The sequence below is a fragment of the Melitaea cinxia genome, chromosome 19 (assembly GCF_905220565.1).
Source record: "Melitaea cinxia chromosome 19, ilMelCinx1.1, whole genome shotgun sequence".
In the NCBI taxonomy this organism is placed as follows: domain Eukaryota; kingdom Metazoa; phylum Arthropoda; class Insecta; order Lepidoptera; family Nymphalidae; genus Melitaea; species Melitaea cinxia.
The window spans coordinates 2,911,219-2,938,215 of record NC_059412.1 but is presented as its reverse complement, the minus strand read 5'-3'; the positions used below and the strand labels follow the sequence as shown (position 1 = coordinate 2,938,215).

Below are 26,997 nucleotides of genomic sequence, written 5' to 3'. Positions count from 1 at the left end.
GTACATTAAGTATGTAATTCTATTTAATAACGTTAACTTGTTGTTTTTCTCTGTATAAATCTATATTTCGTAAGAAATTAGCAATTTACTTATTTTCGTACGGACAACTATAAATGCTAATTTCCATCCCTAGACTGAGTCCTTTTCGCCAGTATAGCCATTACATAGCCAGCGCCTGCGTCGGATAAACACGACCGTTCATGACGTCACAACCGTATGGAATTTTCCATTAGTGTTGCGCGTGTTTTTGTGATATAGTAGTGAGTTAGTAAGTTTTACGTTAGTGTTTTTAAAACTGAAATTTACCATGACGACTGCTGATTATACGAATTCTAGAAGGTGATGACGATGACGAATTTGTGTCAGACGAAGATTTTGATATTGATGAAGAGGTAATTATATCTTTTATTAAATTGTTTTATTTGAATTTATTGTGTAGTGAGAAACTGTAATCTTATCTATTCTATCTTCACACAAACGGTAAGAACACGAGTTATACCTACGTTACTCAAGTTTAATCATGTCATGACATGCCAGTGTACCTATCACTATACGTACCTACAGACATGCGTTTTGTGAATGTTTGATTGTAATAGGTGTATGAATTATAAAATTAGATAAAATATTATTGTGAAATGAATAAGAGAGTAGGTAATAAATAATTCTTTTATTCAAAATCCAATAAGCCGCCAAAACAATGCCATTTGCAGTAGTGGCAATTCAGCGGAGATTGATATTGAATCGATAGGTTATTTTTTCCATTTCTGTCATAGGTGTAGGTATAATTATGAACATCATTTTAATACGTAATGCTCGTTGCAAGAGACCTAACACAAATTAACACAAAATCAAGAGACTTTCAGCCCGTGTCCATCTCCAGAGTATTATTTTTTTTTTATAAAGAAATAATAATCAAGGCTGATTAAATATGTTTAAAGACTGATTAACGTATGTTTGAAGATTAATTTGTGTGCGGGTTAAGTATACTTAATAAAGAAATTAAACCTTTGATTAAAATTTTGTAATTTTTATTTATTTCATTACTTTGTTTATCGATAACTATACTTTACAACACTATGCAAAATTGTACCTAAAGGTTGCTGGCGCTACAAGCACTTCACGCGAATTATGACATGGCGGTTAAAGGGTTAATATATTAATTCAGAAAACAACTACAAAAATGATTGGGGGCCAAAGAAATCTTGACAGAGACAAAATGTAAATCAAACTTAGTTAAGGTATAAATTAAAAAAAAAAATTAAAGCTTATAGACAATTTAAAATAATTAAAAAAAATACTCTAATTAACACTGTTTTAAATAATACTACTTTCATACACCTATCTTACTTAGTTTTTTTTTTTTTTTTCAATGACCCGCACTCTACGCTGACAATAATAACAATAATTGTGTGTGGCGTGATTAGTGGACTATTCATACTAGAACGTGGCCGGCCAGCATTAATCCTAAGAGTCGCAACAATATTATCAAGAACCACTCCGTCGTCCGTTCCTGCTGAGAATGATGAGTTGTGCATGATATTCTCTTGTTCATTTATTCAAGTCGTGTACCGTTTATTTACCGGCGAGTGTATATTTATGCTCGATTCAGACTGTACGTAGATTGATATTGCATCATTATAAAAGAACCGTATTCGTTTGCGTACAGAAGAATTATCTTTATGTGCCGACGCAATCACGCAAAAAATACTTTCTTTGACTACAAAAGTGGAATACAAAAAAAAAACGATTAAAGTTAATAAAGAACCACAAACTATATTCGAAATCAAGAAAGTTCCATTGCATAAATGCGCCGCCAACACGGGTGTGGCTGGACTGTTAGTGCTTAAATAGCATGTAATACTTATATAATACACTAATTGTAGACACTAAAGCAATTTCATACTTAACGATGTTCAAATTTAGTCAGGACCACATTGAATTATTCTTTGGAAAAATCAGAAGTGGGTGGTTTTAACAACAATCACAAAGTGAGGAATTTTTTAAATTCCTTGTAGAAGAATCAAATAAGTCAAGATCGCATATCTAAAAAAATCCAAACTTCACAGAAGTTGTGACTCTCTTAGAATTACGTAAATTTCTTGGCATTCTAATTTTTACAAGTGCTTATCATTATCCGAGCGTAAGATCGTACTGGTAGAATAAAGCAAAATTTGAACCAATTGCCCAGACCATGAATCGGAACAGGTTTGATAAGATTAGACAAATTTTTCACATGAATGATGACACTAAACACTTGCCACCTGATCATACTCAACACGACAGACTGCACAAGGTTCGCCCAGTATTAGACCACTTGAATAAAAGATTCGTTACTGTACCGTTTGACCATCGGCTATCACTAGACGAGCAAATGTGTGCCACCAAAATACAACATTTTATGAAGCAATATTTGCCGAACAAACCCAAGTGGGGATTTAAATTATATGTGCTGTGCAGCCTTTCGGGTTACGCATGTAGTTTTGAGGTATACTCAGAAGCTAAGAATGTTGAGAGATTACCACACGAACCGGATTTAGTAGTGGTATCGAATACAGTTGTTCGATTGCTAAGTCCAATATCAAATCACAATAAGGAATGTCAACCATATCCTATATTTCGACAATTTTTATACCAATGTTCCCTTATTACATTACCTAACCAAAGAAGATATTTACTGTCTTGGTACCGTCCAGAGGAACAGACTGGGCAAGACTTGCAAGTTGGCAGATAAAAAGGAAGTTTTGAAGTCCACAGTAACAAGAGGAGCCTATCACGAAAATGTTTCTACCTTTGAAGTTATGGATTTGGTCGATCGGTTTGATCACCTCAGAAGTTCATACGAAGTTAGCAGACGAGGCAAGAAATAGTTGCTCTGTTTGTTTTATTTTTGCGTGGACCTATGCATTGCAAACTCTTTTTTGCTGTACACCACCAACAAAAGAGTGCACCATACACTGTCACAACTACATTTTCGACTGAGTTTAACCCGTGGCCTTATAAAAGGCTATATTTCTAGAAAAAGAAGTTTGGAGAGCGAACCTCAGTACTTGAAAAAGAAGCCGAAAATGTCAACCAATAGCCAAAAGAAGATAGGAGTAGACAAATATATTCGACTGTCCAATGTTGGCATTCACAAACATGAAAAAATTGAAACGTGGCGTTGCTGTCGAATGTGCAGCACAAAAACTAATAATAAGAGACCCAAGATACAGTGCTCTACATGCAAGGTGGCACTTTGTGCAGTATCTTGCTTTGATTTATTTTATTCTTCCATTTAGATAAACGATAAATGTACTTTGCATATGACTAGTGCTTGAAATTTTGTTTGAAAATCTAATTTTTCTACCAATAAATGAAACAAATTCAGAAAAAGTACGTTTTATTTCCGGGCAGTGGCAACTATTTTGTCACCACATTTAAATTTTTTTTTGGGGGGGTAAAGTTATTCGCGTCCGTAGGTACTACCTAACCACTTGCCTTTACACGTGCCCCCTGGGTGGTGCTAAATGAATAACAAGCCGAGAGTGCCTGCGCAAGCAACCGTGGGCAGTGCTGGCGCGGGCACTCCCGTAACACACACACACACATAACATACTCACCTAGAACACCACATTCATACTACACAGATACACTTCCTCAGGCCCCCACACGCGCAAGAGCGTACATACTAAACATGCACCTACACACTTTCTACACACAATAGACACCCACAACAAGGTTCAAACATAACACTTCTGCAGGGATGGTGGGGTCAAGTTCCTGCGGACCTTCCCTCGCAACAGTAAGCGAGGGTTGGCTTTAATTGACCACCTGCGTGTTTGTGCCGTGCGCGGGGACCCGTAAGGGGGGATGAAGGAATCCTGGTGGCTGAGCCGAAAGAGCGTCGGCTGTTGTACGTCTCCTAGGCAACACTCCACTTTGATCTGGATTTCTCCTGACACGGGAGGCTGGAGACTAGCCACCTCCGGTCAATCGGCTGCGACGTCCCGTCAGAGGGCCGTCAGGCGAGAGCTCTGTCCCGTTGGGGGTGGACGACGGGTGGGACGGTGAAAATCATCTCGCCCAGCTCGGCCTGCTTCCTGGCGGGGTGGGGCTCTATATCCTGAGGTGACTTCTGGCGCTGACAGCGTCCCCACTTGAGGGCTCGAAGGAGGGTGGAAGCACTCTCAGGATGAATTTTTCTACCACCATTATGGCAAATAAAAACAAATTTAAAAAATCTAACACCAAGTCCGCACCGGGGGCGAACAACCCTGCTGGAGCGCCTACCACCAACCAACCGGCTGCACCTCAGGTTTCTAACCTGAGTGTTGCGCCAACTGATAAACCGGCTACACCTCGGGCTCACAACCTGAGTGTTGCGCCAACCCAATTACCGGCTGCACCTCAGGTGCAGCACCTGAGTAGTGAAGCGGGTACTAGTACCATGGACCTCACTTCTCTGAAGGCAGCAATGCCGACAGCCACCCAACCCTGGCAGGAAGAATCTTGTTGGAACCTGGTGGCCGTTAAGAGGAGAGAGGTCAAAAAACATGACCAGGTGTCGGCTCGCAAGGGGAAGCGGAATGTAGTCCGTGCGGAGGCGCGGCGAGCGCGACGCCCGACTGACGACGGGAGTAGGCCGCTTGAAGCTGCCGAAGGGACCGAAAGGACCCACGCTGCCCCTGTCAGTGTTGCGCAGGTCCCTGGCGTAGCCGGGCCAGCTGCACCTGTGGGGGCACCCTCTGAAGTTGTGGCTACTGCTGCTGCCAGCGCCTCCAGAACTAAGCGAGCCAGACGCCGCAACAAGAATACGACGAAGGTTAGCCACGGGGAGCATCCGAGGCGGTCAAAACCCGCGAAGCGGGACCGACCGGATGACTCCCTTACACCTCAGGGTAGTGGCAAACGTCGTAAAAGTCTAATAACTACTGTGTCGCGATCATGATGGAGCCTTACCATGACCTCTCGAAGGAGCAGGCTGAGGCCATTGAGAGGCGGTTGCAGGGGGTGATGGACGAAGAAATATTCTCGCCCAGCACTTCCACAACACCCGTTGCTGCACCGCAGTTTAGGGGGAAAGCCTTCCATAGTGAGGGCACCCTTAAGATGTGGTGCAGGGACGATTTTGCCCTTCAGTGGCTTCGTCGCTCCATAGGGAGGATCACATCACCACGCGCGGGAACTAGGCTGGTTGTCAAAAGGCAGTCTGAGATCCCGCGGCGTGTCAAAGTGGGGCTCTTGATCCCGCAGGTGGACCCGGAGGATACTCTGGAAAAGATCCGCCAGAAACTGCCAGAAACCGCAGTTCCGCGTCTCCAACTGAGCGCTCTATAATGCGGTGCCAACGCAGGAGAAGACATCCATGTATCTCCTCCTTGGCATCCCAGAGGATGACGCGGAAAAGCTGAGGGGAAGCGAGCGTAGAGTTTACTACAAGTTTGGTAACATCTACGCTCGCTTCCACGATGACGGCACTACCACACTGCCGAATCTCGGAGCGGACGAGAAGGTCCTTAGTGACCCAGGCAGTGCAGACAACAAAATGTTGGAGGGACAGCCGGGCTCCAGTAAGGAGCCTGTCGTCGACACCGGCTCGTCCGAGGAGGGTCCCCAAATAGACCTGGGTGATCTCTCCAAGGACGAGCCAGGGGATCCTGACGACGCCATCCTGGAATCCAGCGATGATGGCGGTGCCAGCTCCACCTACATGCCTACTAACAATCACCCAAGCTAACCTCCAGCATAGCCAGACTGCGACGGCCAACTTACGCAAATTGCTGGAGGGCAAAACGAAGACCGTGGCCCTGATTCAAGAGCCGTGGATCAGGAAGGGGAGGATCTGCGGTCTAAGCAACATTGGAGGTAAGTTACTTCTAAATAACGTACACCACCCACGCACTTGTATCTATGCACACAAGGACGTGAACATCACCTTAATAACCGAGTTCTGTAGCAGAGATCTTACAACCGTCAGGCTCCAAAAAGAACCCTCTTCAGGCTTACCTGATGTGGTATAGCATCTGCCTACCTGCCGGGTGATGCTGACATCCCCATCCCAGAGCTAGCCGCGCTTGCTGAGCACTGCGAGCGCCAGGCTCTGGAGCTCATCATATCCGCTGACTCCAATGCACACCATGCGCTATGGGGCAGCAAGGACAACAACCAGCAAGGTGAGGACTTTGTTTCTTTTTTAATCGCAACTAACCTTAACATTATAAATAAAGGATCTGAACCAACTTTTGTAACTTCGAGATCCCAAACCATCATTGATCTAACTCTGGCGACAGAGCATGTGTCCGAATATATTTCAGATTGGCATGTGTCTGACGACGTGTCGTGCTCCGATCACCGGTGGATCAAATACAACCTAGAAATCACGCTGACGTCACCTAAACCCCGCCGTAACCCTCGGAAGATGGACCGCGGCAGGTATGAGCTTCTGACAGCGGAGAAACTCAAAGGCGTCGTACTACCCGATAACCATGAAGGCACGGAAGACATAGATAACCATATCAACCAGATAACCGACTGCCTAATCACCAGCTTCGAACAAACATGCCCACTTTCATCGCCCAGTGCGCGACAGTTTCGTAGGGGGCACTGGTGGGGACCGGAGCTCGAGAAGCTACGACGCAGGGTGAGGAAGTTGTTCAACAGAGCAAAGAATACTCGTCTCGAACACCATTGGGACGCCTACAAGCAAGCCCAACATCACTACAAAAGGCGCATCAGAATGAGGAAGAAGGAGTGCTGGAGGCGCTTTTGTACCAATATTGAAACGAACAATCAGGCGAACAGAGTTAAGAATATAGTGTGCAGCGAACCAGTGCACAACCTAGGATGCCTGAAGAAACCGGATGGAACATATACCAAAACGGATCTGGAAACCTCAGAACTGTTAATAACTACACACTTCCCAGGATGCCAAATCGAAAGTAATGTGGCATGGGAGGAAGAGCCAAAGAAGACACCTGTAATGGTGGACTGGATCACCGCCAAGAAAATTGTCACACATGACAAAGTAATCTGGGCCATCAACAGTTTACTTCCATATAAGTCGGCAGGGCTGGATAAGGTGTTTCCAGGTCTGCTAAGATGGAGTGATAGGAAGCTAATCGACCACCTCGTCTCTGTATATAGGAGTTGCTTAGTATACTGCTACACTCCAAAGTTATGGAGGGAGGTCAAGGTAGTCTTCATACCCAAACCCGGCAAAGGAGACTACTAGCAACCAAAATCATTCAGACCTATTAGCCTTACCTCCTTTCTATTGAAAGTTCTGGAAAGGCTAATAGATCGGAAGCTGAGGAGCACAACTCTGGTTGAGCAACCTCTGAATCCCAACCAGCACGCCTACTCAATGGGCAAATCAACAGACTCTTCCCCACATAAGGTTATATCCTATATAGAGGGCAATCTCCACCACAAAATATCAACCCTAGGCGCCTTTATCGATATTGAAGGGGCCTTTGATAAAACTAAGTTCACCAGCATAAGCCGGGCCCTGACTAAGCATGGAGTCAATAACACAATTGCCGGGTGGATTGACAGCATGCTCAGGTACCGGGCCATCCAATTCACTGTGAATGAGACAACCAGAGGCGTTGTAGCGAGGGGGTGTCCGCAGGGGGGGGTCCTTTCCCCACTTCTGTGTCGTTGAACAGTGGTGCGTAGACCACGAACTAACAGTGAACCCCGCAAAGACGGAACTCGTGATGTTCACTAATAAACGGAATTTAGGGAACCTCAAACTCCCTAAATTATTTGGCACCAGTCTTGCCCTAACCAAGGAGGTCAAATATCTTGGAGTAATCCTGGATAGTAAACTTCTTTGGAACAGGCATTTAGACTCAAAAATCAACAAAGCCAGCATAATCCTCTGCCAATGCAAACGGCTCCTCGGCAAAAGCTGGGGCATATCACCTAAAATTACTCTATGGCTTTACAAAACCATTGTCAGGCCTATTATTACCTACGGTGCGGTAATCTGGTGGCAGAGAACAGAACTTATAACCGTTAAAAATAAGCTCCAGCGGTTTCAGAGAATAGCGTGCTCTGCAATCACTGGCTGCATGCGTACCGCTCCCACAGCAGCTCTTGATCTGTTTATACAACAGGAGGCGGCTATGTCAGCTATCAGGCTGAAACACTTGGGCCTGTGGTGCAACCAGGAGGGTCCACACAACAAACTTTGGAGCAACCTTGTGAGCTATGAGCCACTACTTGCCGCTCCATGTGATAGGATTCCCAAACAACATATTTTTGAAAGGAAATACCATATACAACCATTTGAGGCTGAAAGAGAGCAGTCCGACATACGTGAGGTCCGCATCAACACGGACGGCTCCAAAATGGGGTCTGGCACCGGTGCTGGAGTGTACTCACAAGACCTTAATATCAATTTATCACTAACGCTGGGCCAACACAGTTCCATCTTTCAATGTGAATGTGTTGCGATAACCCATGCAGCCACCGCCGTCCTGTCAAAAGGCATTAGGGATTGCAAAATCCGTATTCTGTCGGACAGCATGGCTCTACTTAAAGCACTAGAGAGCAACTCGATCAACTCTAGTCTTATATACGAATGTTATCAAACCCTGGAAGTATTAGCCTCACATAATGAGGTAATACTACAGTGGATAAAAGGACATAGTGGTCCAATACAAAGGTTGCCGGCCCAACTATCCTAATGGCGCTACCTTTTGGACAACTGCGCTCGTGGGTAAGGCAACGTACACGTGCAAATCACAATGCCCTTTGGGCAAACCAAACCGGCTGTAGACAGTCTAAATTGATACTCACAGAAGTATCACCGCAACTAGCGTGCCGACTGCTCAGTCTTAACCGTTTAGACATCCGAATAGTTGTTGGCACGATTACCGGCCATACGGCACTTAATCACCAACTATTCATCATGAATACAACAGACAGCCCTCTTTGCAGGGGCTGTCTGGCTGCTGAAGAAACAGCCGCCCACGTAATCCTGGAATGCAAGGGAGTGGCCGCACACCGGGCTACCATCCTTAAGGGAATAAGGACATTCCGAGAAGCCTGTGAACGCCCCAGGAGGCTTCTGAGCTTCTGGAAGGAGCTGGGCTGGCTGAATTAGTCAGCCCTCTTTTTACGCACAACGAACCACCTCTGTGTCTAAATGCGGAAAACCGAGCCCACTACAATACAATACAATACAATACACCACATTTAAAAAAAAAAACCAAAAAAGTAAAAAAATAAAATTTCGCCTATTTGTGACCCTAACCATATTACTACTTTCAACCCCTATTAACGTGCACGTTGCTATCACGTCTAGTTTCCTTTGCCTAATATATAATATAAAGGGTTAAACCACCCTCTAAAAGATCACGGTCTGATGTCCAGATCTTACCCTCAACTGAAATACGTTATGATCAAGTGGGACATGAAAAAGTTTTTATGAACTCAAGAGATAAATGTAAATATCAAATTGTCGAAAGCTTACTTCATGGTTATGTAAAAAATGTAAAGTTTCCTTATGTGATAATAAGAAAAATCCATTTCCAGTTTTGCATTGTTTCATTGTTAAATAAATTTCAATATTTTGATTACCGTAATGCGTAAAGTATCAAAAATAATACCAAATGTTTTTTTCAAAATAAATAGGCATATAAAAATATTGTTTTGACTTTTTTTACTATTTTTCCCCACATTAGTAAACACAGTAAAAATTAAATCAATGTTTATTCTACCTAGCCTAGTATAAATAATGAAAGCGTAGCCCAGAGCTATAATCCCACTACGAAATTATAACCCTTCCATTTGACTTTACCATAGTCGGGTAAGAATTTAGCCTACATCACTCAGACCATAATAAAAAAAAAAAACAATTGAATCACCCCATTTATCAAAATTAGCTCAATAGTTTAAGAGTGGAACACAATTATGTCCATACAAACCTACACATAATTACCTATCCTAGTCACCACGCTGGGCAGGCGGGTTGGTGACCGCAGTAATGGCTTTATCGCACCGAAGACGCTGCTGCCCGTCTTCGGCCTGTGTATTTCAAAGCCAGTAGTTGGATGGTTATCCCGCCATCGGTCGGCTTCTTAAGTTCCAGGTGGTTGTGGAACCTTGTTATCCCTTAGTCACCTTTTACGACACCCACGGGAAGAGAGGGGGTGGCTAAATTCTTTAGTGCCGTAGCCACACAGCTAACTATATTCCAATCTCTTTCTAAATTCAGCATACATAGCTTCAACTACATACTTTTTTTACGTTACTGCTTAGTGACTGAGGACGTTTTAAAGGACACGAACATCAGCAGCAATGTATGGACAGAGCAGTCGAAGCACAATATGGTGAAATAAAAAACATGTGCCATGCTTTTGCTTTGTTTTTGTATGACGTGATTTGTCCATGTGTATTGAAGGTCATTGTAAAAACTAAATAATTCATTAAGTTTTATATATGTAATTGTTATATTGTTCAATCACTACTTATAATTTTTGGATGATTCAAATTTTATTTTGAACAATAGTATTTATTTTTAGAGCCCTTTCTGACTCCACTTTTTAAAAGAGAATTTGTGAAACCTAGCCCAATTTCGGTGGTATAGTATATAGCCCCTTTTCACAATCAAGGTAGCAATGCTTAATTTCTTTTCAAACAATCTGATTGTCGACTAGTAGACATATTTTTCTATTCCCCTGCGATCCATAATCGAACAGCCCGTGAATCCTCGCTACAGTATAACCACATTGTAAGTAATCATATATATCCTTGACCTCAATAATTCGTAAAATTTACCATGTTTGAGCTGCCAAGCATTGCCACAAATGGTAACAAGTATACCGCATGCAAATAGTTACACTGCTTCATATTTTTCGTAAGAATTACTTTATTCTTAACTTCTATAGCGTCACAAGATAACTTTTGTTTATATACTATCAATGTTGAGATTATACACCATTTACAACAATCCAACTTTTTCACCACTTCAACAACGAAAAGACAGGACCAAAAGGGACATAATTATGACAGATATAAAAGAAATAAAGACAACTCCGGCCACTAATGTTGATTAAATATGTAGGTACATATTAAAAAACTGGTTAACAACAAAAAAGTATTAGGAAACCACAAGGCACAAACTATATTCTATATTTATTTCATGGGTTTGTTTTTACAAAAGTGCTCTCGGCAGAGAGTACTATATTCTTTGCAAAATTGAGTAAAACTGGAGTTTGGATCTTTGGGCCACAGAGCATAGACTATGGCTGCCAGGTAGTGATGATCGACTCGAGTTAACTCGAATTGGGCTTAACTCGAATCAACTCGACTTAAATTCGCTCCCTCACGAGTTCAAAAACCGAATTGAACCGACATGGAGCGAAGTTTACCGTACATTTGAGACTATATTCATTAATAATAAACAAGTGTCACATTTAGGTTAACTTTAAAGTGCCGTTAGTTTTTTTTTTTTTTTTGTAGATTTTTGTGTTTTGTTTGTTCTGTTTTTGACAAAATGCCGGGTCCTAAAGGGAAATCTTTGTTTAGGGATGTATTTGAATCGCCAGTGAGTGTACGTGTTGCGTGTAAACAGTGTTTAGATTCTTTTAAATATTATGGAAATACGACCACATTATTAAATCATATTAAAAATAAGCACCCAAGTTTTGCCATTGAAGAAAAAAACATAAGCCTTACTTCATCATTAACAAATCGAAATAATACGAGTATTTCGGTAGATTCGTCGCAGTCATCGGTATCCATTTTGAATGTTGAACCTCCTCAAAAAAGGTTAAGGCACATTCAAACACGTCTTACTGTGCCAAAAAAAATAACGGAAAATTCTTGTGCTAACGCCTTAATGAATTTAATAGCATAGATCAAGTAAAAAGAATAGATAACGCACTTAGAACAAAAAAATGAAGCCACTTTTTTAAATATGTGTGAGTGAGTGAAGTGTTGACACTTTTTAAAAAAAGTCCCTGAAAATTTTATTAAATGGGATTAAACACAATTAATTTAATATAGGTAAAATGGGCATGCGAAAATAAAAATCTGTTTATAGTTTTAAATATATTTACTCCTTTTTTGCTTCAAATTGTTAAATAAATCTATTGCAGCCATGTTTTGATTTAATGAATTATATAAATCTGTGTCAATGAAAATTGCGTTTTTAAGTAATTGATGATTCCTCTGAAGGGCAAGTTCCTGTTTTAAAGACGTCTAACTCTTTGCTGTAATGATTTAATTTTTTTACATATTTTTTTTAAATAAAGTTCCTGCTTTTTTAACTTTTCTCTTAGTTTATGTTTTCTAGGTGTATCAAAGATTGAATCTTGGTTAACGACTAATTTAAGACTCATCCGGTAGGTCCTAGAACAAAAAATTCAACATTAAAATACCTAGTAGTAAGTAGTAGTATATACGTGATGGTACTCTGCGAAGTCCACGTTTTGTACCGTACATGTCAGCTTTATCAAAATGGTTTGAACAAACCACACTAGATGAGGACGGCTGTCGTTGTAGTTCATTTCAGCTCAGTCGCACAGAAGCTACATATTCTATCTATCTCCTATTAAAATATTCGTTGGAAACCTAAAATCATGATATTTAGTAGTAAAATATGAGTAGTTAATTCACAAATTTAAACAGACAAAAACGAGTTAAAAATTCATATTGACTTCAATTTAGGTAAAACATAAAATCACACGATAAAAAAAAACACAATAATGATGTCCACTTTCTACTTAATTATTTTTCTATGATTGCCTACAATTTACTTACCCGCATTTTGGGCTAATGGAAATAAAAATTACTGGTAACACTCCCTCGGTACGTCATTTCGGGGCATAGAAATTATAAGTTCCGAATAACCTCAATATTATTTTGGAATAACAAAAAATATAAAGTTTTGTATGTATTTACGTGTGAAACGATATTTCTTCAGACTTTTTGTTCACTTTGGTATTGTTTTTGCACCATTTAATTACAAAAGAACGGCATTTTATAGGCAAAGTTACTGTACGAGGCCTCGTGAGATACTAACGAAAATGAGCGTAGTTTGATGCATATGTGTGCGTGAGCGCGTGTGTTTACTTGAAGGAGCCGAGTTTTGTGGCTTCACTAACAACAAAGGCCGCGCATTATCTACTTTTTTTACTTCATCTATGTTTAATAGTGAAAGCTTAGCTACTGCAAAAATACTCTTTGTGATACTAATTAGTAAATTTTTTTTTAAAGACTGATTTTATTTTGAAAATACTACTTCATAACTACATAGTTTTATTGATAATATATGTATATTAAAATTCATGCCAAAAATAAATAAAAAAATGATTCGATATCAAACAGTAATTTCCTTTTATATTTTTAATAACAAAATAACTCTCCCAATACTTTATAAATAAATAATATAAAAAATTAAAGAATTGACACAGATAAAAATATCATTTGTCTGTTTCATTTTTTTTAACTCGAGTTCAACCCGAGTTACGTGAATTTTATCTCGGGTTAAATCGAGTTTTGTTTTTTCCGAGTTGGCACATCTATAAGCATAGTAATAATATACAGAAACTTTGGACTAACGACAAAGAGTATATAAATTATAATGCGACCAACTATTATAACGACTCGTTTAACGACAAATCATCACTCCAAGCTCCATGGTCTGAGTTTAACGAGTATTATTTATATTATAGTGTACAAGACCATCTTTATATATCAAAAAACGTACGTCGAAATTGTTATAATATTGTTTATCGAAAATTTAAAAAAATATTTAAAAAATGTCGTAAACCTGCGTGGTTTTTTGCTGTTTGTAATGAATAAGTTACATTATTGTTTAAATAATAAATTAGTAAATAAAAAAATGCATTAAATTGTCACATTAGCATCAGGGTAAATCTTAAAGAAAGCGTTAAATATTATTAGAGTAAGTTTGAGAAATAAATAAGGAAAGAAAAACTTCCGCTAAGCTATGTCGCGATTTTCAAAATCCGCCTAAAGTAGGAAACAACATAATTATTCTGTTTTTTTTTTGCGTATCATTTAACAATTTAACGATTATTTGTGAATTTTATCCATAACTATTCTATCATTCAATACTTTTCATAAAATTAAATGTCAATAAATCAATAAGCGTACTATTCAAAGTTTACTGGAACTTCTAAGTGGAACTTTCACTGTAATTGCTCACTTCATATACACTCCCCGCAACATGAATAAGACCACTATGTTTTTGTATTCTTTTTCAAATATTTATTAAAATAATTTCATCATCAGTAATCTTACGCTTGTTTTGTTTCAAGCTGCGTAGCTTAGTACACTTTGTTGTGCGAGAGCTTATGTGCCCGTGTCAATAAGACAAGTTTATACATGTTGCAGCGCGCCGCTTGAATACGACCACTAGTAATTCACTGCTGTCCAGTTGAAAAAACAAAAGCGTGCGACTTAGAAGTCTATGTATTGTGTGGTGTTGTATCACAAAAAAAATAAAATTTGGTGTTAAAATCTGTTTAATTTAAATATGGGTAAGAAAAAGTGTTTGAATCCAGAAGAAAAAGAGGCAATCAAAATTTTGCATGAAGAAGGTTATTCTAATAGAGCAATTGGAAAAAGGATCGGACGATCACATCAGGTAGTGAGTAAATTTCTCAAAGAACGCGAAAATTACGGAAAAAATTTTAAAGGACGTACAAAATTTGTCACTACAGCAAGGGAACGTCGAGCGATATTACGTGAAGTATCTAATTCAACTTTAACAGCAAGACAAATAAAAGCTAATGTTGGAACTAAAGCCTCAATAAGAACGGTGCAGAAAATTATACAACAATGTCCGTATATAAAACGCCTTAAAATTAAACGGAAACCGGCTTTAACGAAATTTCATGTAAGTGAACGCCTTAGATTTGCACGAGAAAAAATGCACTGGAAAACTGAGTGGTTTAAAGTAATTTTTAGCGACGAAAAAAAGTTTAACCTTGATGGGCCCGATGGCTTTTCTTATTATTTCCACGATTTGAGAAAAAGTGAATTAATTTTGTCCCGACGACGCAAAGATTTTGGTTCGGTAATGGTGTGGGGAGCAGTCTCATACAAAGGTGCTATAGATTTGGTTTTTTTAAAAGGTAGACAGAACTCTCAAAAATATATAGAACTGTTAGAAAAAGAAAGAAAAAACTTTATCAAAGTAAATGGCGGTTCAGATTTTATTTTCCAGCATGATAATGCAAGTATTCATTCTGCATACGCTGTACGGTCATGGTTTAAAAATCAAAATATAAATGTTTTAGAATGGCCATCGAATTCACCAGACCTTAATATTATGGAAAATGTTTGGGGATGGCTTTCTCAACAAGTATATAAAAATTCTCGTCAATTTAATACTGCCGAAGAATTACAAAAAGCGCTACAGCAAGCTTGGAATCAAATCTCCGTTAAATACTTAAAAACTCTTTACGATTCAATGCCTTCAAGAATATTTGAACTGATTCAAAAAAACGGCAAATGTACTAATTACTAACCAATAAATGACATTTTTATTTCTAAAAATATTTGAGTTTCATTCGCTGGTCGTATTCAAGTTGCGCAGGCACAGTAACAGTATATTTAGTTAAATTTACTCAGTTGCTATTGTTTATCTCCTAAATCCACGTGATTAATATCAATTGTTTACTGAACTCATAAGAGTATTATAACCACATTTCACAAGCTGTAATACATCAGTTTAATAAAAAGTGGCCTATACTGTTTGTGGTCTTATTCATGTTGCGAGGAGTGTACATATATACTTCATATTCATACTTTTGGTGATATTAGCACCATTTCGGTTGAATTTGGAACTATAATTGCTACATTCATACCATACCCTTGTCTTCACCAGCGTGATTTTGAAAGATTTTTTAACAGTTATTTATACCATAAAGTTAGGCACTTTCAACTTTTCTCCCATATGAGATGACTTTCCTCTCCTCTACCCTTCACAATAGCTACGTTCCACTAAGCGACCGTAACGATCGCAACACCCTTACTGGTCATCGCGAGCGATCTCTCGACATCATAGAGAGCGTTACTGTTTGCGAACACATCGCGCACACTTCGCCCACAAAATATAGTTGGGTCAGAGTTGGCTTTCATCAAAACATGGCGAGAATTTAATAAAAACAACTGTCAATGTCAAATTGTAATGTTATCTCTCATTCGATTCGCCAAAAACGTAACGATGAATTCTCGGGAATTCATGTTGAATTAAGTTCATGATACTTTGTAATGACATATATATCCAATGAATGACAATCTGTGTAATAAATTATACATTATTTTCTTCTTTATAAATTCTGTATTGCAAGAATTTTTAATTAACTATTTGCTATTTATTATTATTATTGTTTTGTGTAATTATTTTAAGCAATATAATTGTTAATGTTTTATTTATAGTGTGTACTTGCTAATTGATTCATTAACCGAACAAATTTTACCTAATGTTGTGTACACCTGTAATGGTAACTGTTCTCGGACTAGAAAATAGTGTAATAAAATTTATTATTGACTATAAGGTATATCGCTGGTGTATCATATGAAATAAATAAATAAAAAGTTTTACTCTAACCTTTGCTAAATATTGACTCACAACCCCCACAGCTGTATGTTTTCACCATGCCACGAGCAACAGCTGACATCTGACAGCGCGCAAGTATGCGTTACAATAAAATTCGCCTACAACGCCCTTAACATTTTTTACGTTAGTGGAACAGCAATTTCAGCGGTCGAGGTCGATGGCGTTGCGGGCCTTTAGCGCACCCTTGTAATATATCTACCAGCTGAGTAAATACTGTAAATTCATCTTAGAGAGTCATTACAACATTGGTAAACAAACAAATGAATAAGTTAATTCAGTTTCTCGTGTGGTTAATTGAAATTTAAAAAAAGCAGATCCAATTTTATTTTGTTATTTGAGTCAAATAGAAGAATAATAACCAATTTTACAGCAACCAGGGTCACGGAAGTTTCCGAAACTTCGGGCATCTAAAAAACTTAATAAACCGCTATAAAGTCCAAAAAAGTTGTTTCATTATAAGTAAAATTAGCGTTAACATTAGAAAACCATACATAAACCAATTTCAAAATTACCTGAACTGTTTGCAAATTTTTAGAAATATTAAAATATTTTAACACCACTAAATAAATTTTTCCACTAAACCTTAAATTAATTGCTGTGCCATCTAGTGTAAAATGATGTAACGAATCTCGTCTCGTAATTAATTATATAGTACTAGATGGCGTGCAAAGTAAAGAAATATGCTTCAATACAATTTTTACTATCATATTCATATATAATATGTACCTAACATAGAGTGATAAATAATAATATTAGGTATTAATTATAAATATAAGTTGTTGTTTTTTAGGATAATTTGTTAATATACATTTGAACTATTCTCTAATCGAGTAATCGTAACGCTTATACGCAAATAAAACCAATAAGAGTTTTGTGTTCGATTTATGTTGAATTTTGAGTAACAAACAACGGTCGCTAGTATGTATGGTAAAAATCCAGTAAAATATTTACTAGCCTATAAAATACTTGCCGTGGGAAGTGATCAAACCTACAACCGATGTCACAACAGTCAGTAAATGTAATTGTGCCAACGCGTCGTTAACGTAAATAATAAAGTAATATATAGCTGGCTAATAACGATCAGTTTTTCGCGTGGGTTAAAAAAAAATAAAAAAAAATAAAAATCTTTTAATAACAAGCTACATAAGCTCATAGTTTGTTAGTACAATATAATTACAAACAAACAAAAAATAATGAATAAATAGAAATAAATAGCTACCACAGGGAGATTGATCCAGTCACATTTTGTACATGTAACTTGATAAACCTCCCCATGGTCGGCCCGTCCAGTCTTTCTGCAAATAACTTCAGGATGCTGTTGGTGCTTACCGTCACCCTTCGTATTATTGACGCCGCCTTCTAACGCATTATCGCGAAATAATCGTCAGTGTGAACATCTGCAAACATGCCTGATGCACTACAGTGATATGGTAGCCTCAACAGCGCCCATAAGGCAATATTGTATTATACTCGTAGGGCGTGTGCCGCTCTTCGGGTACAGCTAGCCCAAAGGCTGCAACATATTGAGGGACTCAGCAGCACCATGTCATCTGCGTCATCATCATCATTACAGCCTATACAGTCCACTGCTGGACATAGGCCTCCACAAGTTTACGCCAAAAATAACGTGAACTCATGTGTTTTGCCCATAGTCACCACGCTGGGCAGGCGGGTTGGTGACCGCAGTACTGGCTTTGTCGCACCAAAGACGCTGCTGCCCGTCTTCGGCCTGTGTATTTCAAAGTCAGCAGTTGGATGGTTATCCCGCCATCGGTCGGCTTCTTAAGTTCCAAGATGGTTGTGGAACCTTGTTATCCCTTAGTCGCCTCTTACGACACCCACGGGAAGAGAGAGGGTGGCTAAATTCTTTAGTGCCGTAGCCACACAGCACATGCCATCTGCGTAATTTAAGTTATTTACACATACACCATCTATATGGTATCCGACATGTGTGCTGCCGATTCCAACAAGTAATTCATTAATATAAATATTAAAAAGCCTAAACTGATCAGTTTTTCGCGTCAGTTGAAATATTTTCCCACTCACTGGCGTCACTCCGGCTATTCAGCTGTGGACCGGGCTGTTTAAAGGACGAGTAGGTACTACCTATTTTTGTTGAGAAAAAAAAATGGATTCTGATTCCGAAGAAGAAATATTAATTCTTAAAGCGGCTACTGTTTGTTGCCATATACTGGTCTACAATGGTCTATAATTCTATATGAACCGTTTTATTATTAGTTGTACCTCATCTGTAATAAGTATGTCAATGGTCAATCGATTATGCACGGGGTCGTTAATGCCATTAATTATAAATGTATTATTTATTTATAAGAATTTATAAACAAAAATGTAACAAAATGTTTCTGTCATTATAACTCGTCTAGGGGACACCGACGCCGACACTTTAAAACAAAAACTACCCTACTCTCAATCACCGCGGACGCTGCGAGCAAAATGACGCGATTGGTTGGAACGACGATTACACACTAGTGTTACCAACCCTACTGTTTTAACAGTAGATTTGCTGTTTTTACATTGATGCCCCTGTTTTCTGTTTCATTCCTAATTTTTACTGTTTTTCAATTAGTGTTCAGCGTTATCTATTACACTATGTAATATGTTTTGATGACCACTAAATAATAATACACAATGATACCAGATCACCAGATGGCAGTAATTACTCTTGTCGCGATTCGAGGGAATTCCCCGACCAGTCTTAAGTGATTGACATTCATATTTTATACAGTTATACACGAGGAAATCATGTACAAACTTTGTAGCCTATGTCAATAATTAGATAATTATTGTTTTTGATTAACAATAGTTAGGTACTTCTTTTGATTAATAACTCTTTACTATTAAGTTTTAAAAAATATTTAGTACTGGCTTAAGATTTCATTCGCGCTCTATTAATTCTAATATTTATAACGAACACGGTTATATTATTGTATAACAAAAAACATTTTCAGACATGTACAAACGTGTACTTTTATAGTTCATCTCTAACCATTTTCAATATTTCATCCTCTTCATCTGTCCAGACATCGGGATCTGAAGTCATCTGTCCCAAAGCTTGCATTCGACGTTCCAAAGTAACTTTATCAAGAATATGCTCCATTTTCATATGCATACAATCATTAAACACGGACGCATATTCGCATATTTCAAAAATACCTTCAACAATGTGATCACACTCGACTATAGCCCTCTTTAATCGAGCCATAACTTCGCTATCTTCTCCATAGATGGCTCTGTTCGCATCAAGAAGATTTTCCTTGATTATTTTGTTGTTCTTTATTATGGAATTTCGTTTCAATATGCATGCAACGAAACATTTTCCCTGCATCGTGGATTGTGGTATCCTTTTCAAGAAATTTTCGACGTCGACCATCGATGCCTTAACTTGACGGGCGCATTCTGTGAGATTTTTTCTAAAGGGTTCAACATCTTCGTTCATTTTGTTGATTTTTTGTATCTGTTCTTCTTTAGTGAGCGGTTTGAACGATCGAACGAGAAGAATTACAGAAAATATAATTAAAAATAGAAATATTTTTGAAAATTTCGATAATTTCGGTGGCATTTCGTTTTCTCTGTAACGCTCTCGATTCGATTTGTATTTCATAATTGTTTCGTACGTTTTGTGGCCTAATTGGTCGTTAGTTAGAAATAGTATAAAGAAAGGTTTTAACGATTTGTTTTATTTGTAAGCTTGCTTCTACATATTGTTTATTTTTTGTAACGTTGTTTTATTGGTCGTAATCGGAAATATTGCTGTACCAAGACTGTAATAAAATTCCTTATCATATGAATAATTTAGAATGTACCCGTATTGGTATGCTTATTTTAAGACATTAACGCCGAGTTGCACGAAACAAAATTAAAATTTAAGTAGAGATTAAACTAATTTAATCACAAGAATTTCATACAATTCTTGCGATTAAATTAGTTTAATCAAAACTTAAATTTTAATTTCTTTTCGTGCAACTCCGCGTAAGTTTATTACAAATGTTTAAATACTGCCAATGTTTGCCTTGTCTCAGTCAATAAATTGAGCGAATGTAATATGGGAAGTTCTCTGGCCGGCTGGATCTGGAAGAGGCACGGGTAGCAACAATCCTAATGCGAGATGTTTGGCACGAATTTGGGAGTCCTATGTCCACCAATAAATAAATAAATAAATAAATAAATAGGCTGAAGCGAAATTCTTTGTCTGATGTTTGGTTGATTATTTTTAAAAACTAGTATTTGCATGATACATTTTTTTATTTACAGTAGGTACATGAGTCCTGCAGTTATAGTGAAAAATATATAAGAAATTGTAACAGATAAATACCGCCAGTGTTGGATCACGTCCTAGCTTTACTAAACAGTCACATTACTAAAGGCACGAGCAATTTAAAGAATGTAAATGTTAATTTTAAAAAATACGGGCAATCACAACTCGCCTTTAAGCTATCCGCGGCTTTACAACAGTTACAAAATTGTAGAAACCTTATTGTATACCTACGTACTTAGTGTATATAAAAACCGTTGATTTTTAAAACTGGAATAACTTTGGAATGACATTTTAAATGGCGATTAGAGAAGAATAATACTACTGTCAAATATTGTTTCGTGTGGTGATGTGTGAGTGGTGTGTGGTCGTGTGTTTCGTGTAGTCGGCAATGCGCTTGTGATGTTTCCAATGTCACAGACAGGTTACAATAACCGTTTACAATCAAGCGAATCGTACTCTCATAATAAAGCCGCATATCAAGTATGAAAATTATTAAATAAAACCTGCGCACTAGTTTTTAACTTATATCATTCTGCAACGATCACATCACTGGTTTATGGATGCTGTTGCAATGGCAGTTGCAGCTTCGGCCCTAACAATGGCATACATTTCTATTGGCCTTACAGATGTTTGCCGTGATCTGAGCGTTAATGCTTGTATATTGTGTGTGTTTCAGGACACCAAGACAGGAGTAAATCCTAGTGGAGGCCGTTAAGTGTACCACGTAACGTACCTTCTAAATAATGTTACAACACTTTTGTTGTACCTACGTTGCAACATTCGCGGTGAAAAATATTGATCAACTTCCTTTTTTACGGATCAAATTAATAAATCATTTCTGATTCTTTGTTCACAGCGCACCAGTCCTAAATATCTTGTTTGTTAATTTAAATATTTTAGGTTTAATTATTTTTCTTGTGTTAATATTTGGATTAGCCCGTTGTCGCGGTTTACAGCTACCTTGAAATAAGCAAAATGCTTGTATTATAAAAAACAGCCGACTGATACAGCTACACTTTTATCAATCAGTATAAACAATACATATAAATAAATACATATATTACACTAACGGAGTCGGAGCGGGAATCGAACTCTCATCTGTCGGTGGAGAAAACAGGAAATTTGTGCCAAACTACTAGATCAGCATTAACATATTTTACATTTTTAACAAAAACGAAAAACGTCTTTTAAATATGGCTTCTCCGCATACATTGTATGGATTATAACATAATATGATAAAAATTATCCGCTTAAGAGAACAAACGATAGATTTATTAATGTGATTATACACTTATTATGTATAGTCTCATAATCGAGAAATTAAAATAAAAAAATAAAAACAAATGAAAAAAAGCAAATATATAAAAGCTGGGTCTTTTATTACTAGACAGCGATCTCAAAAAGAAAATCAAAGACTAGTGTCAATTTTTTTTTTACCTACTACTAGGTCGGCATGCAAGCGAACTGTTGAGCAGGATATACCCTGCTAATACCCTACTTCGATAATATGTGTAATAATATTTTTTTATTATAAACTAGCGGACCCAGCAGAAGTTGTCCTGCCCGGAAAACAGCTACCAAATTTGACAGCTACCATACCGATAGCAGCGCCACTTATCGGGTCCAATTGAGATAAAAACTAACACATCTTCCAAGTTAGACAAAATTACAGATTGAAAATTGGTTCAGTAGTTTCGGAGTTACATACTGATAGCAGCGCCACCTACCAGGTCCGATTGAGATAACAACTACCCTATCTCCCAAGTTGGACAAAATTATAGATGCGTACATAATTTGATAAAAATTGGTTCAGTAGTTTCGGAGTTACGTACTAATAGCAGCGCCACCTATCGGGTCCAATTAAGATAAAAACTACCCTATCTCCCAAGTTGGACCAAATTACAAATGCTAAAAAAAATTGATAAAAATTGGTTCAGTAGTTTCGGAGTTATATATATTTAAAATTTTCATTGTTAACGTCCACCCCCGTAATCCTTATTGGGCATGAGTTATCTTAAAATCCGCTCATCGATCATTTCTACATCACATATAGGAGATTCATACCAAATTTGGAGTCGAAAGTTCAAAAACGGTAATTTCCCATTGTTAACGCCCCCGCAACAATATAATAGGTAATGTGAAATAGCTAGTTAATACCAATTTACATCATCATCATCATCATTTCAGCCTATCACAGTCCACTGCTGGACATAGGCCTCGAAAAGTTCACGCCAAAAATGGTGTGAACTCATGTGTGTTACCCATAGACACCACGCTGGGCAGGCAGGTTGGTGATCGCAGGGCTGGCTTTGTCGCACCAAAGACGCTACTGCCCGTCTAACCCGGCTTGTGTATTTCATTGCCAGTAGTTGGATGGTTATCCCGCCATCGGTCGGCTTTTTAAGTTCCAAGGTGTTAGTGGAACTGTGTTATCCCTTAGTCGCCTCTTACGACATCTACAATCATTTTTACTGTATGTAAATTAAAATGCGGTCTACGAATAAGATCAATTTAATCATTAATAACTTACGTAAAATGCGCCCTAATATATTATTTAACATGAACTTTGTTGAATAGCAATAAAGTTCACATTTTAGTTAGAAAACGTTTGTATGGGAAAAAGAAAAGGGCTGTTTCTAGGGTTTTCACGGTAATTATTGGAATTTTTCTCGCCGTAAAAACCATCCTTGGACTTCAACGAACATCTTAAAAAAAGAATTGGTAAAAATGGTCCAGTCGTTGTTGAGTTATACGCTTACGAACACATTTTACGATTCTTTTTTATATACATACTAGCTGACCCGGCGAACTTCGTATCGCCTAACACAAACTTTATCGTATGGTATTAAAGTTCAAATTGACTTTTAAGTATTATCACAAATCTTTTGTATGGGAGTATAGAAAAATGTTGTTTTTAGACTTTTTCAGGAAATTTAATTTTTTTTTTTTTTAGAATTTTTCTCACCGTAAGAACCATCCTCGTACTTCAAGGAATATTTAAAAAAAAGAATTAGCGAAATCGGTCCAACCGTTCTCGAGTTTTGCGCTTAGCAACACATTCAGCGACTCATTTTTATATTATAGATAAGATTTAATTTTTTAATAATCAAATAGTTGAAACACAATGCTGTCACAACTCACCTCGCTACCTTTTTTTACCTCGCTACTTATTTTAATTCATTTTGATGATTATTTCAAAGTCAGTTTTTTTTAAGCGAAATATGAATCCCATAAAAAAAATTGTCACATCTCTCCTAGATCTCCCCTACATATGTGTGAAAAATAAATAAACGAATATTACAATAATTGAGTTTATTAAATAAATCTTATAATTTACGTTTAATCACTAACTATAAAATAATACAATCACACCATAATAATATCACATTAACGTTCTCTATCTGTACACAATAGACAAACAAACGAACGAAGTATTAACATGCACATACTAACAACAAAACGTCACTGACTTGACCATAATTATAGCGGAATGTATCATTTATGAGGGTCTGTTTTGATGGTTGCAAATAAATTTTATCAGAAACATAAGTTTGTGATAAGTTTTATCAGAAGGGTAAAACAGTCCTTTAGGATCTGATTAGACTAATAAACTACAAGTAATAAACACGTGGTCAAAATTTCAAAGCTTATTATAATATCATAAGAAATTTTACTACAATAAGAGCCCGCTTCACCGATTGTTGTACAAAGTAACTGATAAGCTATCAGGACTCTATCCGCAGAAAGTAAAACAGAGCTTTATGGTCCGTTTCACTGCAACTAATAAACTCTTGTCTTAGATTAACAGGTAAAGACAGTAATTAACAATGAAACAAAAAAAAAACTATTATACCTACATATAGTGATTTTATCAGTCAGATAACTTTCCGAGACTTATCAGCAATCGTTAAAACAAGTCCTAATTATAACTATGATTCAATACAGAATATCATTTTGAATACTCGTACTGAATATACATGAAATGAGTACTACCTTGTTGGCACAAATCTTTAGTAAATTACACTATTTTTATGAAACCATTTAAAAGTAAATTTTATGTGTTTGTTCTAGAGTTCAAAATGATAACTTGTGTTTGTAACTTTCAAAATATGAAGACAGCACAATCCTTGACTTTCTTTACGTCGAATATGAAAAAAGTTCAATCGAGAGGTTTAATTTTGTAATATTGAATGACTCTGAGATTACCTTCCAGTATAGACATATACGAATACGATCATGTAGTGTTGTAACATAAGTCTAGCGATGTTATCGATATTATCGGCTACTGACTAGTGACATATCGATTGTTTTATTTTTAATTATAAAATATTGTGTATATATTGAACATCAAATACTATTAACTAAAACTACCTTGATAATAAACGTTACGACAACGACAGACTTACAATAAAAGGCTCGTACTTAGGGACTAAATGGCTACTTCTATGCACTGTGCATTATATTGCGATCTGGATATAACCGGCTTTAATCATACAACAAAATCGGTTGGTCCTTTTTTGTTTCGTCCCACACTTCACTTATCAAACAGAACAGCGTATTTACTCTGATTTGTTAGACGAGTGATATTAAATATTCTTTATACCTACTTATTTTGCCTTAGCTTACCCTTCCTGTAATCCGATATAAATACACATAAATAACTTACAGTCATATAGTCTCCTCACTAAAACGAACGTGTTTCAAAGGATTATATAAGAATGATTACGTTTAGAAATATTACAACAGTAGACTAGTAAGTAATACGACTCTATTCGATCTAGTAGATATTTTAAATTTATAATACAATGTGTTTAATTTGACTGAGTTTAAAACACTCAAGATTATCATTGCTGTTTTATTTTGATATTAAATTAAAAAATTATTATTATTTATTTTAATGAAGTGCAAAAACAAGGATTCATCTGTTATTAATCAACAAAGATGTCATGAACTGACTACATTCTCTCTTTAGATAATTGGATAACCAAATGTCTAAAGCGATATGCACTCAGTTTCGTTATTCTTTAATTATTTTTAATATGTTTTCAATTAGAAGTATTTTGATGACAATGTGTAGTGTGATGAAGATTTTAATCATGTTTTTCTTCGATCATTTTGAGTTACTTTGGTACTATTACAGCGTAGTCATATACTTAGCAGTGACGTAGCGAGCTTTAAAACCTTATTAAAAACCATATAATATGTCCAGTAATTTTTTGTTTTGTTGGATCATTAGGCGCCCCCTTGTGGTAGCGCCAGGGGCATGATTGCCTTGTCCCTTGCCCCCCGCCCTCGCTACGCTACTGATACCTAGTGTAAAAAAAGGTGTATATCTCGTTTTACGACTTAATAATAGTGGTTTTCAGTTTTTAGGGTCACTATCAACACTTTTTTTACTTCAACAGAGTTTGTTAATTTGGTCACCAACGAATGTTTATTAGCCTGGACCATTGCGTCTGCAACGTTATCGAAATATCCAAAATGACAATGGGGGTAACCATCTACCGCATAATTAAAAGTGAAAATAATAGTGTCTATAAATATATTAAATTAATATTGTTGTTTGTAATTTAATTTCAATTTTAAATGGTTATAATCTCATGGATGGTCCCAGTCATATTGAAATGATCAAGTAAGAAAATATTTTTATACGTACATGATTTGATGTAACACGTAAATTAGTCATAACATTAAATAAATGTCGAATGTTTATTCAATTCGTTTCATCTTTTTAATATATTCGATTAAAGTTACTGTAGACAAAACATCGTTCGGCTGATTTTTTATTAGTAACAATATAGACTACTGCCAAACAAATCATATTAACATTATTAATGCAAAAATTTGTGAAGATGAACGTTTGTTGCTTTTTCACGCAAATATAACTCAATCGATTGTAATAAAACTCAGTACATACGAGTGCATAGAATAACATATATATTACTTCTTCTAGAATAACACATAGGTATATTATTTTTTAACGCGATATTTTAACTAAGTAATTGAAGTTAAACTGACAGGCGTAGCTATAATACAAATTCAAATTTATTCAAAGAATTACGCACACAGTGAAGGTTGTCGAGGAATTATTGTTGTTTGTGATACATAATAAGACTATTATTGATGATTAAACAGC

The 26,997-nt window shown here is 37.1% G+C and overlaps 1 long non-coding RNA gene across 1 annotated transcript; it reads right to left on the bottom strand.

Annotated features, from left to right (window-relative positions):
• Window positions 1–494: 494 nt before the first annotated feature.
• Window positions 495–25,004, bottom strand: LOC123662853. The gene is made up of 3 exons (XR_006744551.1): window positions 24,477–25,004; window positions 19,785–19,791; window positions 495–507 (listed from the first exon to the last, which is right to left on the bottom strand). It is a non-coding gene; the product is annotated as an uncharacterized LOC123662853 (long non-coding RNA).
• Between the last annotated feature and the right edge of the window lie 1,993 nt (window positions 25,005–26,997).